Source organism: Dasypus novemcinctus, chromosome 19 (assembly GCF_030445035.2).
Source record: "Dasypus novemcinctus isolate mDasNov1 chromosome 19, mDasNov1.1.hap2, whole genome shotgun sequence".
Classification (NCBI taxonomy): Eukaryota; Metazoa; Chordata; class Mammalia; order Cingulata; family Dasypodidae; genus Dasypus; species Dasypus novemcinctus.
Window position 1 is genome coordinate 70,880,033 of NC_080691.1, and position 20,608 is coordinate 70,900,640.

General features: G+C 42.7%; 1 pseudogene; it reads left to right on the forward strand.

Annotated features, from left to right (window-relative positions):
• Window positions 1–5,401: 5,401 nt before the first annotated feature.
• On the forward strand, window positions 5,402–14,565 carry LOC101440525 (ubiquitin carboxyl-terminal hydrolase 28-like; annotated as a pseudogene).
• The last annotated feature ends 6,043 nt before the right edge of the window (window positions 14,566–20,608 follow it).

Below are 20,608 nucleotides of genomic sequence, written 5' to 3' on the forward strand. Positions count from 1 at the left end.
TGCTCCAGGGACTGATGAAGCTTCTCCCACCTTTCTCCAGACAGAGAAAGACAGAGCCACAACCATGTGTAATAATCCAAGTTGTGCAGGCCACGACCATCGGTGGTTGCCCAGAGAGACTGATATGCTACCTGCACCTTCTTCCCTTGTCTAGGGTGGTGATGAAGTTGCAGTTGTAGGCAGCAGTCTATGTCATCAGGTCCAAAATGACTACAGTTGCCCAGGTAGACTGATGTAGCACTCCTGTCCTTCCCTGCCAGGAGTGGGTGTGGCAGTTTGATACTATTTATGAATTCCAAAAAGAGATACTTATTATGTTTGTAAAGTGATCTGTTCCTCTGGGCATGATACCCTTTGATTGTATTAAATTAAAAGGTTTTACATTTACTAAATTACGTTAAGTAGGGCTTTGTTTTGACCATGTCAGTAGAGTGTAACTCAGTTTGTATCCCTGAACCCTCCATGGGCTACATAAATGGACACTCAATCAAGGCGACACACAGAAGTAGATACACAGAGGAAGACAGACAGCTCCATAGACACGGCAGAGGCCCCGGGAAGAGAGATGAGCCATTTGCCTGATAGTTTACAGCTGACCTGGTGAAGAGACCAGAGCAGCTGAGCCTGGAAAGAAATGAGCCCCAGGAAGAGAGACAAGCCCTGTGTCAGCCTACAGCTGAGATGAGAGGAAGCTGGACTCACAGAGCCTTAAGAGGGAAGAGGAAGGCTGAACCCTCACAGACGTCTCCTGCCGTCTTGCTTCAACACGTGGTAACAGAGTTTGGTAAGGAAGTAATCTTGAGTTGGACTCTTTAGGGCCTTGTAATTGTAAGTTTTTACCCCAAATAAATAACCTTTATAAAAGCCAACAGGTTTCAGATACTTTGCATTATCATACCTTTGGCAGACTAACACAGTGGGGATGGACCCTCTGGATTGCCCAACAATCTAATTCATATGGGCCAAATATGCCTGAAGTTGCCCTGAAAGGCTGAGGGAATACTGTCTCTTCTGCCCTTTAGGGGGTGGGAATGGAACCACCACGGCCCACCAGTTCAGTTTTTGTAGGCTGCAAGTGCCTGCCATTGCCCAGAAAGGCTGAGGAAACACAGCTCCTCTTCTGCCTTACTTGGGGACAGGGGTGGCGCTATAGGCGTCCAACTATTCAGTCAGTGTGGGCTGAAAGCACCTGCAGTTACCCAGAGAGGCTGAGGAAACACAGCTCCTCTCCTATCCTATTGGCACATAGGGATGGAATCCCAGGTGTCCAGCTATTCAGTCTGTGCCAGACAAATGCACCTGCAATTACCCAGAGAGGCTGGTCCAGGTCCTGCCAGCTTCCTCCCTGCCAGAGTTGGCACTGGAGCCTAGGCTAGGACTAGGGCTGTAGTCCAATCTGGGTGGGAAGAAGCTTGTCCTTACTGTCACAGTGATTTTCAGTCAGCCCCATGCCCCCCTCATGCTGGGGGCAGAGTAAAAATGGTGGCTACCAGAGTCTTTCTGACTTGGACAGGTTCAAACTTTGGCTGTTATTAGGATTTTATTTTAGTCAGCCTAAGTTACTAATCAGTAGCTGAAATTGGTGCTCAATCACCTCTTCCTACCCTGTTTTTGGGAAATGGAGCTTCCAATTCCAGCTACGGAATATCTCCCGAGGTGGCTTGCACTGCCAGTGGGGTATGGGCACCAGCATCCAGAGTGTGGAGTGCTCTACTCAGGAATCTTCTCTGAAGATGGGCAGTGTCCTCCTTCCATTCCTTCAGGGAAGTTACAAGATGCTCTTCTAATCTCCTGGAGCCCCCAACCAGGTGCTTTAGATAACTCTGGGTGATTACTAACTGCCCTGTAGGATGAGAAGACTCTTGGAGCGCCTTACTCTGCTGCCATCTTGCCCCTCCTTCCTGGAATGTTTCAGCCTGTATTTTTGATTGGGGGGTTCACATTCAATGATATTATCATAAATGCATTATTTACTTCCACCATTTTATTCTTTGGTTTTCATATATCATATCTTATTTTCATCTGCCTTTTTACTCTTTGGGTTATCTCTCCTGCTATTCTTGCCACCTCTCTCTCCTCCAAGCCTCTCTCTCCTGTCTGTTTTTTTTTTTTTGGGGAGGGGGACGGGGGGGAATGTAGGGCTCCCTTTAATACATCCTGCAAAGGCAGAATCTTTTATATGAACTCTCTTAGTTTCTGTTTATTTATGAATATTTTAATCTTACCTTCATATTTAAAGGGCAATTTTGCTGGATAAAGAATTCTCAGCTGGCACTTTTTCTTTCAGTATCCTAATTGTATCATACCACTGTCTTCTCACCTCCATGGTTTCTGATGAGAAATCCACACTAAATCTTACTGGGTGTCCTTTGTAAGTGATGGTTTGCTCTCCCTTGTTGCTCTCAGGATTTTCTCATTATCTTTGACATTTGACATTCTGAGTAGTATGTGTCTTGGAGTGGGTCTATTCACATTAATTCTGATTGGGGTATGCTGCACATCTTGGACATGTATGTTCATTTCTTTCATGAGAGTTGGGAAACTTTCAGCCATTATATCCTCAAATACTCTTTCTGCCCCTTTTTCCTTCTCTTTTCCTTCTGGAACTCCCATGACATGTATGTTGCTGCATTTCATGTTTTCATTCAATTCCCTGAGCCCATGCCCAATTATTTATTTATTTTTAAAAAGATACTTAAATTACATAAATGTTACACAAAAAACATAGGGATTCCCATATGCCCTACTCCCCACACCTCCCACACTCTCCCACATAAATAACATCCTTCATTAGTGTGGCACATTCATTGCAATTAATAAATGCATCCTGGGACATTGCCACTGGGCATGGATCATAGTTTATATTGTAGTTTACGCTCTCTCCCACACAATTCTGCATGTTATGGGAAGATATGAATGGCCTATATCTGTTGCTGCAATATCATTCAGGATGATTCCCAAGTCCTGAAAGAACCCCCATATTATACCTGTTTTTCCCTTTCTCTGCCTCCAGATCCTCCAGTGGTCACTGCCTCCACATCAATGTTGTCATTTCTTCCATTGATAGAATCTCAATAAGTCTGTAATAGAATACCAATAAGTCCACTCTAGTCCATTGTTCATTTCCAAATCCTGAGAATTCTGGAATGGTGATGTCCACTCCACCTCTCATTGAGAGGGCCTTTGATCCCATTCATCTGATGAACAGCTGATGGATGGGACTCTCTTGCTTGCAGTTGTAGGCCCTCTTGCTTCCTTGATGTGGTGGATGTCAACCCTCAGCTCCTTGTTAGTTGCCCTGGGTTAGTCCAATGAACTGGAGAGTAGGTGTTGCAACTCCACTGAGGTGCAGGGCCCAGCTTGCACATGGGCAGCCCAAAGATTTCAGTTTCTTGGACATACATCTACAAAGTCCAGTACCAAGTATATGTCTAAATAGAAGGTACAGATGAGTCATACGTATGGAAGCCATAACTGAGTCCAATTCTGTCACCGTCAGGAGCACAAACTCCAAAGTAAGGCCCACTGGCAAGGCACCAAATTCTGGAGCTATCTGCCTTGATCATAGTACTTGGGTGTCTACAGCGCCCTCAGTAGCCCCACTATTGGGGGTAGTATCCATTTTGGCAGTCTATGAGATCCTGCTGAGATGTGCATAAGCATTACCTTGGGATGACCTCCTGACTCACTTTGAAGTCTCTTAGCCATATAAATTCATTTGTCTTTACCTTTTCCCCCATGTTCAATTTTTTTCATTTTCTCCCTCTGTTCTTCTGCCTTCAATTTCAGCTGTTCTGTCTTCTGTATCACTTCTGTATTTGTATTGCTGGTTTTTTATTCTTGGTTCAACCTGTTCTGGGTCTTTAGGAATGTCCCTGTTAGTTGTTCAAATCTGGGCCCCTGACCCAGTAATGGGTTGCAGACCTTATTTACTTTTAATTTTCTCACATGTACATCCTCGGTTGGCCATCAGATGGCATTCTTTGACAACCTTCTCAGATCAAAGCCTGGTTGGAGTATGTTCTCTACAACACGATGGACCAGATCAATGTGACAGAAGATCCTGCCTGGAGGCTAAGAGCCTCAAAATTCAAACTTCCTTCAAAGTAGTTCTCCAACCATTGCTGACAGAGCCTCTCTTTTCCCAGGTAAGAAATAATTCCACTCCCCTCTGTGTCCTCCACAATCATTTACAGTTAGTAAGGAGGGCAATTGTGGAGGTCAGATCTCTTTCGTCCTGTGCCAGCTCCCAGGGATAAACAACGGCACAGCTATTCCCAGCCTGGAATGTCTCGTGGGACACAGCAGACCAAATTTGTGAGTAAAAAGCTGAGCCAGCCTTTAGCTGTGTCTCTCTTTCTCCTGTTTCCTGGGGAGGAGGACCCCTGTGGATCCCCCTTTGTCTGCAGCCACCTGCCAGAGGCCTGAGAACTCAAAATTGTCTACAGGCTGAGGGAGGGTGCCAGCAGCTGCAGCTGCTTTAACTCACAGTTTTGCAGTCAAGATTCTTTTCCTTTGTCCTTCTCTCTTTTGGGCAGTGTCCAGCCTTCCCCTGATGTCCTAAACCCTAGAACATTTTTTCCAGGCCCTTTCTGCCTGTCTTTTAGCTATTTTTCTGGGAGAGAAGAGAGTGCCATGTCTTTCTATTCTGTAATCTTCTTGGAATCTATCACAAGACCTTGAAGATGTTTCCCTACATTTTCTTCTAGGTATTTTATGGTCTAGCTTTTATGTTCAGGTCCTTGATCCATTTTGAGTTAAATTTTGTAGAAGGAGTGAGATAGGGTCCTCTTTCTTTCTTTTGGCTATGGATATCCAGTTTTCCCAGCACTAGTTGTTGAGTAGTCTGTTCTAACCAGGTGGATGGGTTTGACAACTTTGTTGCTTTTTTTCCTACCACTTTACTTTTTTTTAGTTTATTTTTAAAAAATATTACATTAAAAAAATATGAGGTCCCATTCAACCCCACCACCCCCACCCCACCACACCCACTCCCCCCACAGCAACACTCTCTCCCATCATCATGACATATCCATTGCATTTGGTAAGTATATCTCTGGGCATCGCTGCACCTCATGGTCAATGGTCCACATCATAGCCCATACTCTCCCACGTTCCATCCAGTGGGCCCTGGGAGGATCTACAATGGGTTTGACAGCTTTGTAAAAAATCACTCGACCAGCTCTTTTGCAAGGCTGGGCTGGCTGCCATGTTTGTGGGATACCTGTGACCTATGGAGGGGTGCCACAACCATGACTGCAGAGCTGCAGCAGGGTAATGCAGCTGGTGCACCTGACTGCGATGGCTCAAAGTATTAGACCTTACTCATGATAACAAAGATGATCTTCAGACTGCCATTACTCTGAGTCTACTGGAGTCTCCCAAAACACAAGCTGATGGAAGGGATCTTAACCGGATGCATGAAGCAACCTCTGCTGAAACTAAATGCTCAAAGAGAAAACACTGTGAAGTCAGGGAGAAAATCCCAATCCCAGTGACTGGACAAGAACTGATGGTTGGCCAGTTAAGCTGAAAAATGTTGGCAATACATATTGATTTAGTGTTGTTATCCAATCTCTCTCTCAATTGCCTGAAATTAAAAAAAAAATTTTATTTAATTACCTTTTTAAAAGTGATACATAGATCATAAAAAATATTACATTAAAAAAAATGAGGTTCCCATATACCTCACACCCCAACCCACTCCCCCCACATCAACAACCTCTTCCATCATTGTGGCATATTCATGGCATTTGGTGAATACATTTTGGAGCACTCCTGCACCACATGGATAATAGTTTACACTGTAGGTTACACCCTCCCCCAGCACATTCAGTGGGTTATGGCAGGATATATAATGTCCAGTATCTGTCCCTACAATGTCATTTAGGACAACTCCAAGTCCCAAAAATGCCCCCACATCACATCACTTCTTGCCTCTTCCTGCCCTCAGTAACGTCTGTGGCCACTACCTCCACATCAATGTCATAGTTTCTTCCATTGCTAGAGTCACAATAGTTCTATAGTAGAATACCAGTAAGTCCACTCTAGTCCATATATTATTCCTCCATCCTGTGGACGCTGGAATGGTGATGTCCACTCCACCTCTAAATTGAAAGGGGGCTTAGATCCCACATGCAGTTCTCCTGCTTGCAGTTGTAGGCATTCTCAGCTCCCTCGTGTGCTGGTTGACCATCTTCACCTCCCTGTTAGCTGACCTGAGTAAGTCCAATGAACTGGAGAATAGGAGTTGCAACTCTACTGAGGCTCAGGGCCTAGCTGGCATATGGACATTCCAGAGATTCATGTCTCCTAAGTATACACCAACCCCAGTGTCAACCAAGGGTTCAATAAAAGTGACAAAAGAGGCATGTGTAGAAAGGTCACATCTGAGTCCAACTCCATCATACTCAGGAACACAAATTACAAAGTAAGGCCCACTGAAAAGGCACTGAACTCCAGATCCATTTGCCATGACCATAGAACCTGTGTGTCTCCATAGCCCTCAGGAGCACCAGTACCTGGGGTTGTATCTACTTTGGCTATCTCTTGGATCTCTCTGAGACATGTGTAAGCATGACCCCTCTGATGACCCCTTGACACTTTTTTGAAGACTCTCAGCCATATAAACTCATTTGTCTTTACCATTATCCTCCTTTTATTCAAGGTCTTTTTCTAGTTGCATCACCAGCTAGTGGTTGGTAGTAATTCCTCAGCCCAAGGAAGGGTCATCCCCAGGAGTCATGCCCAATGCTGAAGGGTAGGTAATGCCTTTACATGCTGTGTTTGGCTTAGAGAGTGGCCATATTTGAGCAACATGAAGGATATCAGGTGGTAACTCTTAGGCACCCTGCAGCTCTACGTCTAGTTGAAATTTCAGGCACACAAGCTCATAACCATAGTCATCACTATCAAGGGCTCATCATTGGACCATCCTTCTTCACTGGTCTTTGCCTTTGCAATTGGGGGATTGTTGCTGTTCCATTGGGGAATGTAACAGAGCTCCCCTGGCTTGGAACTCAGCACTCCCTCATTTGTCATTTGTAAGTGTAACTACTATGAAAATCCTCAAAAAAATATCCCTACATTTTTATATACCCTATATACATGCCCTGGAGAACTCCCTTCCAACCATGTGTCCCCCATCAATAACACCCCATAACAGTGTTCCTCCCCTGCCATAGTTGAACCCCTCTGTGGTCCAAAACTTCTTCAAAAATGAAGCCTAATATTTTGTCAAATTTAATTAGTAGGAAAATGAAATGGTAATGATAGGTTTAAAGATAAGAAGTAGAATACATACTAATTTAGAAAAACTAAAATAAAGTAAAAAATAAATTGGGGTATTGAAAAATGAAAAATATAATAAAATTTTGTTTTTGAAGTTTTGCCTTTCATTACTGTAACAGGTGTTGCCCTGTATGTGCAATGGCAAGGCAATTTCTTTCATCACTTCCTCAGTGTCTACATTCTTTTTTAAAAATTTTAAATTTTGTCTTCAAAAAAGTTTTAGATCACAGTAAAGTCGCCTATACAATATAGGGGACTCCCATATATCCGACATCAAACCCTTTTCCCCCTTCCCCAGCAAAGATCTTTTTACATGTTCATATTATATTTAATGTACAGATATTGAAACATAGCTACCAAACATGGTTCCATTTTGGTTTCCATTATGGTTTATATTTTAGATGACAATTCTCTAAATTTTTAGTTATATTGTGGTTTACATTTTGGTTTACATTTTAGCCTACAGACTTTTATACATTTTTGGTGAAATTTAACATGTCCTATATCCATCACTGCATGATCTTCTGGAACACTTTCATTGCCCCCCAGTTACCCTGCTTCCATCTATTCTATTCCTCCCTCCCCCGCCCCTCATGGCCCTCAGTGACAACCAAGCTTCACTGCTTGAAGGACAAGATTCACAGATACTTGCAACGATGCTGAGGGCTTGACACACTAGACTGTCCCCCCATTGGGAGCCACCAGTTCTCTCAAGAGATACAATTCCCTATGTTTGAGAACATCAGGCCTCCCCAGGATGGGGGTACACCTTCCCACTCATTGTATGGGTCTCCACCCAAGGATATAACACACTATGACAAGATGAGAACTCACACACTCCCTAGAAGCCTGCCCCTGTGCCAGATGTCCCCCCTTAAGCACCTTAAACAGGTAACCCTTCCTTATTATATTTTCTAAAGAATTTTCTCATCATTATATTTCAACCCCATACTCAGCAATCTCCTATGTTCATTTGTTCCCCCCAACTCTCCCTCCAATTCCTTGGGCCATCTGACCCATCCTCCCAACCCTAGTCACCCTCAAGTCTGCTAAGCCCCACCTAATAGTATCCCTATTCAATTACCTGAATTTTATTTTATTTTTTTAAATTATTTATTTATTTTTAAAACTTACATTCAGAAAATATGAGGTCCCATTCAACCCCACCCCCCCCACCCCCCACTCCCCCCACAGCAACACTCTCTCCCATCATCGTGACACATCCATTGCACCTGGTAAGTACATCTCTGAGCATCACTGCACCCCATAGTCAATGGTCCACATCATAGCCCACACTCTCCCACGTTCCATCCAGTGGGCCCTGGGGGGATCTACAATGTCCCGTAATTGTCCGTGAAGCACCACCCAGGACATCTCTTCGTCCCGAAAACGCCTCCACATCTCATCTCTTCCTCCCATTCCCCAAACCCAGCAGCCACCATGGCTACCCTTCCCACACCCATTCCACATTTTCTCTGTGGACATTGGATTTGTGGTGTCCATTGCACATCTATGTCAAGTGGGGGCTTAGATTCCACATGGATACTGGATGCACTCCTCCTGCTTTCAGTTGTAGACACTCTAGGCTCCATGGTGTGGTGGTTGACCTTCTTCAACTCCATGTTAGCTGAGTAGAGTAAGTCCAATAAATCAAAGTGTAGGAGCTGAAGTCTGTTGAGGCTCTGGGCCTGGGTGTCTTATTATCAGTCCAGAGATTCAAATCCCCTAAATATATCTAAAACCCCAGCACCAACTACAATTCCAATAAAGTAGCATGCAAGTCTTGTGAAAAGAGATCCCCTCTGAGTCCAATTCCATCACGCAGAAACACCAGCTCCAAAGAAGGGCCATCTGCCATGGCAGTGAACCCCATCTGCCATGACCATAGAACCCGTGGGTCTCTTTATTCCTCAAAAGAACCAATACCTGGGGTTGTATCTACTTTATCTGTCTCTTAGACTCTGCTCAGTTGTGCATAAGGGAATTCCTTTTGACAACCTCCAGACTCTTCTTTAGAGACTCATAGCCTTATATTCTCATTTCTCCTTTCCATTTCCCCCTTACATTAGGTTAAACAGCATTTTGAAGTCATGTTATTATATGTAGACAGGGATATTCTGCTGATCCATATTGAACCTTTAATTCAAGGTCATTTTCTAGTTGCATCTTCAGCTGGTATGTGGTAGTGATCCCTCGGTGCCAGGGAGGCTTATTCCCGGGTGTCATGTCCCACGCTGGGGGGAATGCACTGCATCTACATGCTGAGTTTGGCTGTGAGAGTGGCCACATTTGAGTAACATGAAGGCTGTCAGGAGGAAACTCCCAGGCACAGTGCTACTCTAGGCCTTATTCTTATTGCAGGTGTATAGTCTCAAAAGCATAGCCATTAGTATCAGGAGCCCACTGTTGGGTCCTCCTTCCTTCCTGGTTCTTGCCGTGGCACCTGGGGGACTGCCGATGCTCCCCCAGGGTCCACAACAGTGACCCCCCCGGCCAGGGGCCCAGTACCCCCCCAGCTGTTGTTTTTAATTGTTTCCACTATGAGTATATCTAGACATTACTATATACCCTGGGCATATGCCCGGTATAACTCCCTGTCAACCATATATATCCTGTCAATAACATCCTATATCAGTATTGCTCCGCTGCCATTGTTGAACCACTCTGTGATCCAAAACTTCCTGTAAAGTGAATCGCAGCATAATGTCAGCTTCACAAGAGTCTTAGATCACTGAAATTCATATATACAATATACCGTACTTCCCCAGATTCACCATAAAACCTTTTCCCTTCCACAGCGATAATCTTTTAACTTATTCATATCATATTTCCTGAAACTGATGTACAGATTCCGAGACAATAGCTTTCAAACAAGATGACATCTGTGCTTACTATGTGGTCCATACTTTAGGTTGTACAGTTTTCTAAATTTTTTAGTTATCCTATGTTTTGCCTTATGGTTTACATTATTAGTCTGTCGTCCCCTATATGTTTTTGGTGTAATATTACATGTTTTATATTCATCTTCGTGTATTCTCACAAAACTCCTCTCTTGCCCCCATATTTACCTTGGTTCCATCCATTCCACATCCATTTTCCCCTCCCCTTGAGGCCCACAACACCAGCCAATCTCCATTTCCCGAGAAGCCATGTCCAGAGATACTTGCAGCAGTATTCAGGGCCTGACTTTCTCAACTGCCCTAATGCCCTGGGAGCCATCCTTTCTCACGAGAGATACAGTTCTCTCCATTTGACGGCATTAGTCCTCCCCAGGATGTGGGTCCACCCCAACTCTCACTTCTTGGGTCTCTTCCCAATGGTACAACCCACCTTGGCAAAATGAGCCTTCAGCTATTCGCCCAGAGTCCGTCCCGCATCAGACCATACCCCCTGAGCATCCTAAACAGGTAAACCCTCCTACTTATACTTTGATACGATTTTCTCAACATTTTGTTCTCAACGAACACCTGACACTCTCCCATGTTCATATGTTGCCCCTCCCTCCCCCCAGTTTTTGGACAATATTACCCCTCTTCCCATCCCCAGCCCCCCTCAAACCCACAAATCCCCACCCGAAGGCAACCCCTTGCCCCCATTTTGTCCCTTCTTTGTGCTCATACTTACCGCCAGCTCATCACAGATTCCACCCCTGCAGACGTTAACTCACATCCTTCCTCCACCCCCCGATTTCCTGTAAGCCTCTTTTTCGGACTCTAGCTCTCTGAGGCAGTTTGCTTATTTCATATCATTGAGGTCATGTAGTATTTGTCCTTCAATGCCTGGGTTGCTTCACTCAACATAAGATTCTCAAGGTTCATCCATGTTATCACGTGTGATTGTAGTTTATTTGTTCTAACAGCCGAGTAGTATTCCATTGTGTGTATATACCACATTTTATTGATCCACTCGTCTGTTGATGGACATTTGGATTGATTCCAACTTTTGGCGATAGTGAACAATGCTGCTATGAACATTGGTGTACATATATCGGTTTGTGTCCTTGTTTTCAGTTCTGATGGGTATATACCCAGCAGTGGTATTGCTGGGTCATATGGCAAATCTATGGTTAGTTTTTTGAGAAACTGCCAAACTGTCCTCCAGAATGGTTGGATCCTTCTGCATTCCCACCAGCAGTAGATGAGTGTTCCCCTTTCTTCACATCCTCTCCAGCATTTGTATTCTTCTGTTTTTTTCATAGCTACCAATCTTATGGGAGTAAGATGGTATCTCATTGTAGTTTTGATTTGCATTTCCCTGATAGCTAGAGATTTGGAGCATTTTTTCATGTGCTTTTTAGCCATTTGTATTTCTTCTTTGGAGAAGTGTCTGTTTAAATCTTTATCCCATTTTTTAAATGGGTTGTTTATCTTTTTGTTTTCAAGATTTATGAGTTCTTTATATATGCAAGTTATAAGTCTCTTATCAGATATATGGTTGCCAAATATTTTCTCCCATTGTGTGGGTTCCCTTTTTACTTTCTTGACCAACTCCTTGGAGGTGCAGAAGGCTTTAATTTTGAGGAAGTCCCATTTATCTATTTGTTCTTTTGCTGCTCGTGCTTTTGGTGTGATATTCATGAAGCCATTTCCTATTACAAGGTCCTGTAGATGTTTCCCTACACTGCTTTCCAAGATCTTTATGGTCTTGGCTCTTATATTTAGGTCTTTGATCCATCTTGAGTTGATCTTTGTATAAGGTGTGAGATGGTAATCCTCTTTCATTCTTCTACATATGGCTATCCAGTTCTCCAGGCACCATTTGTTGAATAGGCCATTCTCTCCCAGTTGAGAGGGTTTGGTGACTTTATCGAATATTATATGGCTATATACAAGAGGTTCTATATCTGAACTTTCAATTCGATTCCATTGGTCTGTGTGTCTCTCCTTATGCCAATACCATGCTGTTTTCACTACTGTAGCTTTGTAGTATGTTTTGAAGTCAGGAAGTGTGATTCCTCCTATTTCGTTTTTCTTTTTCAATATGTCTTTGGCTATTCGGGGCCTCTTTCCTTTCCAAATAAATTTCATAGTTAGTTTTTCTAGTTCCTTAAAGAAGGCTGTGTTGATTTTTATTGGGATTGCATTGAATGTGTAGATCAGTTTTGGTAGGATAGACATCTTGATAATATTCAGTCTTCCTATCCATGAACAAGGAATATTCTTCCATTTATTTAGGTCTTCTTTGATTTCCTTGAACAGTCTTGTATAGTTCTCGGTGTATAGGTTTTTTACCTCTTTAGTTAAATTTATTCCTAAGTATTTGATTTTTTTATTTACTATTGTGAATGGTATTTGTTTCTTGATTTCCTCCTGATCTTGCTCATTATTGGTGTACAGAAATGCTACTGATTTTTGCGCATTGATCTTATAACCTGCGACTTTGCTGAACTCATTTATGAGTTCTAGAAGCTTTGTTGTAGATCTCTCAGGGTTTTCTATGTATAGGATCATGTCATCTGCAAATAATGAAATTTTACCTGAATTTTAAAGACTTGTTCTCAGCTATATACCCTGCCACAATATGTACTTGAAACTTGTCAAAGTCACACGGAAAAGAGAAATATTGTGTTTATGCAAGAGCTTCGGTATCTGTTTGCTCTGATGATGGGATCAAATTGCAAATTTGTAGACCCTTTAGCAACCCTGGATCTCTTAAAGGGAGCATTCTTATCATCTGAAGAATGGCAGCAAAATGTGAGTAAATTCACACACAACCTCCTGGATTGGCTAGAGGATGGATTCCAGCTATTAATATTAACAAGCCCAGGAACAAATCTGAAAATCCAATGGTGCAGTTATTTTATGGTACTTTCCTGACTGAAGGAGTTTGGGAAGGGAAGCCCTTTTGTAACAACGAGACCTTTGGCCAGTATCCCCTTTTGGTGAAGTTATCACAACTTAGGCCATTTGGAAAGGGCCATGGTAGAGGGTGACATTTAACATCTTCCTTCCAACCAGAGAGTAAAGTACAGACAAAAATGTTGGTTTACAAAGCTACCTCCAGTGTTGATCTTTGAACTCTCAAGATTTGAGTTCAATCAGTCCCTTGGTCAGCCAAGAAAATTCACAAAAAGCTGGAATTTCCTCAGATTATTTCTATAGACAAGGGCATGTACAGGAGCAAAAAGCTTATTCAAAGTTAGGGAATGTTTTCAAAAGTTGAAGGAGGATATAAAATATGTATGTCATTGAATTTTCTAGTACAAAACCAGTCTCAGAAAACTCTTCATCTCAAAGTGACACGTGGGTGATGTTACCACTTTCTTCAGTGCATCATCTGGTTGCTGAGCTGACATCCAAGGAAAATGAAAGTACAGAAATCTCTTCTCAGGATGTTGGAAGTATCTTTTCTTCTCCTGAAGATTCTCCACAGAAGTCTAAAGTCAAGTATAAGCCTCTTAAACTCTTATACTCTTCTCTGGCTTGCATGGAAATGCCTACACACCCAGTAACTGAGTCACAGATAAGGAGATAATTTTGTTAAGACCTGTCTTCAGAATAGGAGGAGTGATTTTGAACAGGAGATACAGGATTTAAAAAATTGTATTGCAAGCACTATCAAGACTATTTAGCAGATGCCCTGTGATCCTCTCCTTCTTCAGGTGTCTTATCATTTGCATACAATTTTGATCATGAAGGATAAGCAAATGCTGGACATTCCTTGATCTATAGCTATAATTTAACTATGGTAAATCTGGCTCAAGTACAATAACAACTCTCTTACTGAATCTTCCTGGGAGATTCCTATGGGGGCCTAGAAGTGTTAGTGCTTATTGTCTGATTGTACATTAATGACAAGCTGCCTCACTTCGATGCAGAGGCAGCCCAGATGAATCAGATCATAAAGTAGGAGAAGTGGATCTGTTGAATTTAAGCGTTGCATTCAGGATGGTAACTGGAGGTTTGAGCAGGAAATACAGGAGTGGAAAGAAGAGCAGTTTTGCAAAATCCCTCAAATGGAATCCTCCACCAATTCATCATCACAGGATTTCTCTACGTCACGAGAGCTTTCGGTTTCTTTTCTCATGGGGTTCAATGTCTGCCCTCTGAGCAGGCTGAGGTTGTCAAGGAACAGATTGCCCAGGCTATTGCAAACATGGCAGGTGCTTATGAGAAGAGTTGGGTAGAAGCAGCATTGAGTGAGGGATTCCATGAAGAATACTCCAAACTCTATCAGTTTGCCAAAGAGACCCCCACTTCTCACAGTGATCCTCAACTTCAGCATGTCCTTGTCTATTTTTTTTCCAAAATGAAAGCACCCAAAAGGGTAGTGTAATGTCTACTCATATTTATTCTGATTGGGGTATGCTGTACATCTTGGACATTTATGTTCATTTCTTTCATGAGAGTTGGGAAATTTTCAGTCATTATTTCCTCAAATACTCTTTCTGCCCCATTTCCCTTCTCTTCTCTTTCTTGAACTCCCATGACATGTATGTTGTATTTCATGCTGTTATGCAACTCCCTGAGCCCCTGCTCAATTTTTTCCTTTCTTTTCTCTCTTCAATTTCAGTTGTTCTGTCTTCTGTATCACTTATTCTTTCTTCTATCATTTAGAGTCTGCTTTTGTATGCCTTCAATGTCTACTTTGTGTTTTTTTAATATCTTTTTTTTTAATGTACTGGGGATTGAACCCAAGACCTCATACATGGGAAGCATCTGTTCAAGCACTGAGCTACATCCATTCACCTCTAACATGTTTTGTTTTTTTTTTGGAAGTGCTGGGTGTGGGGGAGGGATTCAACTTGGGGATGTGTGGGAAGCTGGCACTCAATCACTGAGTCACACTGGCTTCCCTGAGTTAGTTTTTTCATTTGTTTTGCTTGTTGTTTGCTTTTGCTTTTTTCTGGAAGCACCAAGAACCAGTCCTGGGACCTCCCATGTGGAAGGTAGACACTCAAACACTTGAGCCACATCCACTTCCTCTAAAGTGTTTTGCATCTCACCTATTGTGTCTTTTATTCCAATGAGCTCTGTTACTTTTCTATTCAGGTTTTCAAATTCTTCTTTGTGCTGCTCAGTGTCTTCTTGATGTCCTTTATCTCTTTAGCCCTGTTGTCTTTCAACTCATTAATTTAATTTTGGGAATTTGTGTGCATCTCATTGATTAGTTGTCTCAAATATTGTGTCTCATCTGGAGCTTTGATATATTCCTTTGCTTGGGTCATTTCTCCCATTTTCTTAGTATGACATAATTTTTTGCTGATATCTAGGTACTTGATTAGGATGGTGAGTTTACTTTGATGCTCAAGATCTCTCTCTTTCCTGGGAATTTGGTGGCAGGAGTCTGTATGTTACTGCCATTCTTTGAATCTTGGGTCAACCTGTTTTAGGTCTTTAGGATTGTCCTTGTTTAGCTGCTAAAATCTAGGCCCTGGACCCAGTAATGGTTTGCAGACATGATTCCAAGGGCCTTGGGGAGGGAGGCCATAAAGACTGGAAAAACCTCTCTTAGTTACTTTTAACTCCCTCATGTGCACTTCCTTGGTAGGCCAGCTGATGGTGCTCTTTAGCCACCCTCTCATTTCAAAGGCTGGTTGGAGTATATTCACTGCAACCTGGAGTGGATCAATGTGGTAGAGGTTCCTTCCTGGAGGCTAAAAGCCTTGTAATTCAAACTTTTCCAGAGGCAGTTTTCCAACTGTTTGCCTGCAGCCCCCTCCCTTTTCCTGGATAGGAAATAATTCCACTACCGTCTGCATCCTCCACAATGAGTCCCTGTCAGTAGGGAGGGAGATTGAGAGGATTGGATCACTTTAGTCCCTTGCCAGCTCCTAAGGCAAATAATGACGCACAATGGAGTTGCCCCATCTGGCCTGCAAGGACTCATGGGACAGAGCAGACCAAACTTGTGGTCAAAAACTGAGTTAGCCTTAGGCTGTGTTCCTCTTTCTCCCCTTGACTGGGGATTTGGATCCCTGGGGCAATCTTTGTTTATAGCCACTGGCCCCAAGGACTGAGAATTCAAAACTGTGTCTAGGATGGGAAAGGATGCTGGCTGTTGCAGCTGCAGATTTTAAGTCACAGTTTTGCCATCACAATTCTTTCCTTTGCCCTTCTTTCTTCTGTGCAGTGTCCAGTCTTCCCCTGGTGTTCTAAACCCTAGAACATTTTTTTCCCCAGGTCATTTCTGCCTGTCCTCTAGCTATTTTTCTGGGAGAGAAGAGAGTCCCATGTCTTTCTAGTCTTCCATCTTCTCTCTAATGTGTTTTATGTTTTGTTTTGTTTTGTTTTTTAGAAGGAGGAGGGATTGAACCCAGGGAGGCAGGAGTTCAACCATTCAACTACATCCAATCCCCCCTTTAATGTGTTTTTTAAAAAGATTTATTTATTTCTCCCCTGCCTCATCGTCTGCTTTCTGTGTCCATTCACTATGTGTTCTTCTGTGTCTGCTTGTCTTCTCTTTAGGCAGCACTGGGAACTGATCCTGGGACCTTTCAGAGTGGAGAGAGGTGCTCAATCTCTTGTGCCACCTTAGCCCCCTGATCTGCTGCATCTCTTATTGTCTCTCCTCTGTGTCTTTTTTCATTGCATCATCTTGCTGTGCCAGCTCTCCACTCAGGCCAGCTAGTCACATGAGCCAGCATTCCTCTTGGGCCAGCTAATCACATGGGTCAGCATTCCACATGGACCCACTCTCTCCTCAGGCCAGTTCACAGCATGGGCCTGCTTGCCTTTACCAGGGGGCCCCAGGAATTGAACCCTGGATCTCCTATATGGCAGATGGGGGCCCAATCACTTGAGCCACATCCAATTCCCTCAGTGTCTTCTTGATGTCCTTTATCTCTTCAACCATATTGTCTTTCAACTCATTAATTTGATTTTGGAAATTTGTGTGAACCTTATTGATTAGCTGTCTCACCTGGGGCTTTAATATAGTCCTTTTGGGCCATTTCTTCCATGTTCTTAGTGTGGCTTGTAATGTTTTGCTGATGTCTAGGCATCTGATTATGATGATGAGTGTATGCAGATGCTCAATTTCTCTCTTTTGTTGGGACTTAGTGGTGAGTGTCTGTGTTATTGCCATTCTTTGTTTCTTGGTTCAACCTGTTCTGGGTCTTCAGGATTCTCCCTGTTAGTTGTTCAAATCTGGGTCCTGAACCCAGTAATGGGTTGCGGACAAGCTTCCAAAGGCCTTGGGATGGGAGGCTGGAAAGGCTAGAAAAAGTCTTTTCCTTACAATTTCCTCAGGTGCACTTCCTTTGTTCGCCAGCAGATGGCGCTCTTTGGGAGCCCTTTTAGTTCAAAGCCCGGTCGGAGTGTGTTGTTGTAACAAGGACAGGATCACTGTGATCCTGTCTGGAGGCTAAGAGTCTGGTAATTCATACTTTCTCAGAGTTAGTTGTCCAACCTTTGCTGGCAGCCTCCTCCTTTTTCCCAGGTAGCATATAATTCCACTCCCAACTATGTGCTCAACAACTAGTCCTGGTCAGTAGAGAGGCAGATTGAGAGGAACATTTAGTTCCAAGCAGCCTCCCAAAGGCAAATAATGACACAACCCCACTTGGCTTGGAAGGATTTCTGGGACACAGCAGAACAAATTTGTCGGTCAAAAGCTAAGTCAGCCTTAGGCTTTGTCCCTCTCTCCCCCCTTTCCTGTGGAGGTGGGTCCATGGGTTCCCCTTTTGTCTGTAGCTGCTGGCTCAAGGTTGGAGAATTCAAGATTGTCTGCTGGTAGGGTGCAGGAAGGTGCTGGTGGCTGCAGCTGCAGGTGAAGCTTTGAAGTCACAGTTCTGCCATTCCAATTCTTTTCCTTTGCCCCTCTCTCTTCTGGGCAGTGTGCAGCCTTCCTCTCATGTCCTAAACCCTAGAACATTTTCCCATTTCTGCCTGTATTCTAGCTATTTTTCTGGAAGAGAAGAGAGTCCTGTGTCTTTCTAGTCCACCATCTTCCTGGAAGTTCTCCAATTCCAATATCTTCTTCCTTTTTTTTTTTTTTCAAATCAATTTTATTGATACATATTAAATCCAGGATCTTCTTATGACCTTTTTTATTTCTGTTAGGTCAGTGGTAAAATCCCCCTTCTCATTTCTGATTGTATTTATTTATATCTTCTCTCTTTTTTCTTTGTTGGTCTTGCTAAGGGTTTGTCAATTTTAGTGATCTTATCAAAGAACCAGCATTTGATTTTGTTGATTCTCTCTATTGCTTTCTTTTTCCCCATTTCATTTATTTCTGCTCTAATCTTTGTTATTTCTTTCCTTCTGCTTGCTTTGGGATTAGGTTTGGTGTTCTTTTTCTCATTCCTCCAGGTGTACAGTTAGGTTTTTTATTTTAGCTTTTTTTCTCTTTTTTAAATATAAGTACTGAAGGCTATAAATTTGTCTCTCAGCACAATCTTCACTGTATTCTGAGTTTCGATATGCTGTTCTCATTTTTATTCATCTCAAGATATTACTGATTTTTCTTGCAATTTCTTCTTTGACCTGTTAAGAGTGTGTTGTTAATTTTTATATATTTGTGAATTTTCCCTTTTTTCACCTGTTATTGATTTCCAGCTTCATTCTATTATGATCAGAGAAAGTGCTTTGTATAATTTCAAACTTTAAAAAAAAATTTTAAGATTATTTATTTCTCCCCACCCTCCTTGTTGTTTCTCACTCACTGTCTGCTTTCTGTGTCCAATTGGTATGTGTTCTTCTGTGTTTTCTTCTCTTTAGGCAGCACTGGGTACTGACCCTGGGACCTTCCGGAGTGGGAGAGAGGTACTCGATCTCTTGCGCCACCCCAGCTCCCTGGTCTGCTGTGTCTCTTACTGTCTCTCCACTGTGTGTCTTTTTGCTACGTCATCTTTCTGCACCAGCTCTCCGCTTAGCCCAGCTTGCCATATGGGCCAGCATTCCTGCATGGACCAGCACATTTGTGCGGGTCAGCACTCCAAATGGGCCAGCACTCTACTCAGGCCAGTTTGCCACTTGGGCCAGCCTGCCTTCACCAGGAAGCCCCAGGAACTGAGCCCTGGACCTCCTATATGGTAGGTGGGAGTCCAGTCGCTTAAGCCACATCTGCTTCCCCCTTTTTAAATTTATTGAGATCTGACTTACTCAACAAATGGTCTACTCTGGAGAAAGATCCATGAGCTCTTGAGAAGAATGCGTATCCTGCTGTTTTGGTGTATAATGCTTTGTAAATGCCTGTTAGAGGTCTAGTTCATTTACCATATTATTCAAGCTCTTTGTTTCCTTTTTTATCCTCTGTCCAGATGTTTTAGCCAATGCTTGAGAGTGGTGCATTGAAGTCTCCAACTGTTATTGTAGAAACATCTATTTCTCCCTTAAGTTTTGACAGTGTGTGCATCAAATATTTTGGGGCACTTAGATTAGGTGCATAAATATTTATTATTATAATTTCTTCTTGGCGAATTGCCCCTTTTACTAATATATAGTGCATTTCTTCATTTCTTATAACAGTTTTGCATTTAAAATCTATTTTATCCAATATTAATATCCCTACTTCAGATCTTTTTTGATTACTATTTTCATGGAATATCTTTTTCCTACTTATCACGTTCAGACTGATCATGTCCTAGCATCTAAGGTGAGTTTCATGTAGACAGCATATAGATGGCTCATATTTTTTATCCATCATGCAGTTTATGTCTTTTGATTGGGGAGTTTAATCCATTAATGTTCAAGGATATTGCCGTAAAGGCATTACTTACTTCATCCATTTTATCCCTTGGCTTTCCATTACCATATCTTACTATAGTCTGGTCTGTCTTTTAACCTTTTTAGTTACCCTGACTTATAATCTTCATTTTCACATTCTTCTCCAAGCCTCTCACCCTTGTCTTTTCCTTTCAGGCTGCAGCATGTCCTTTAGTATCTCTTGTAAATCCAGTCTCTTGGAAACAAACTTTCTCTGTTTAGTATTCTGTGCAGATTTTAAACTCACCCTCATTTTTATTTATTTTCTTATTTTTTTGAGGTACCAGGGCTGGGGCTTGACTCCTGGACCTCATATGTGGGAAGCTGGCACTCAGTCATTGAGCCACATCGGCTCCCCAAGTAGTTATTTTTTCCTTTCAGTTTTTGCTTGTTGTTTGTTTTTATTTTTTTTAAGAGACAGCAAGGACTTATGGGGGCAAGATGGCATCACTTAAGTGCTCCCACATGATCTCTCTTACAAAAACTGGCTGAGTGGGGGCAAAATCCTGCCTGAGTGAACTCTTTTGGGAGCCCACAAAGTAGGAGGCTCCAGGGCATCCACCTGGAGAAAGCATGACAAAAAGAGTGATTGCTCAAGTTAAAACCGTGAGTTCCTGGCACTTAAGCTGGAGCTCTGGGACAGCTAAGCCCCACTCTCAAGGCAAGAAGCC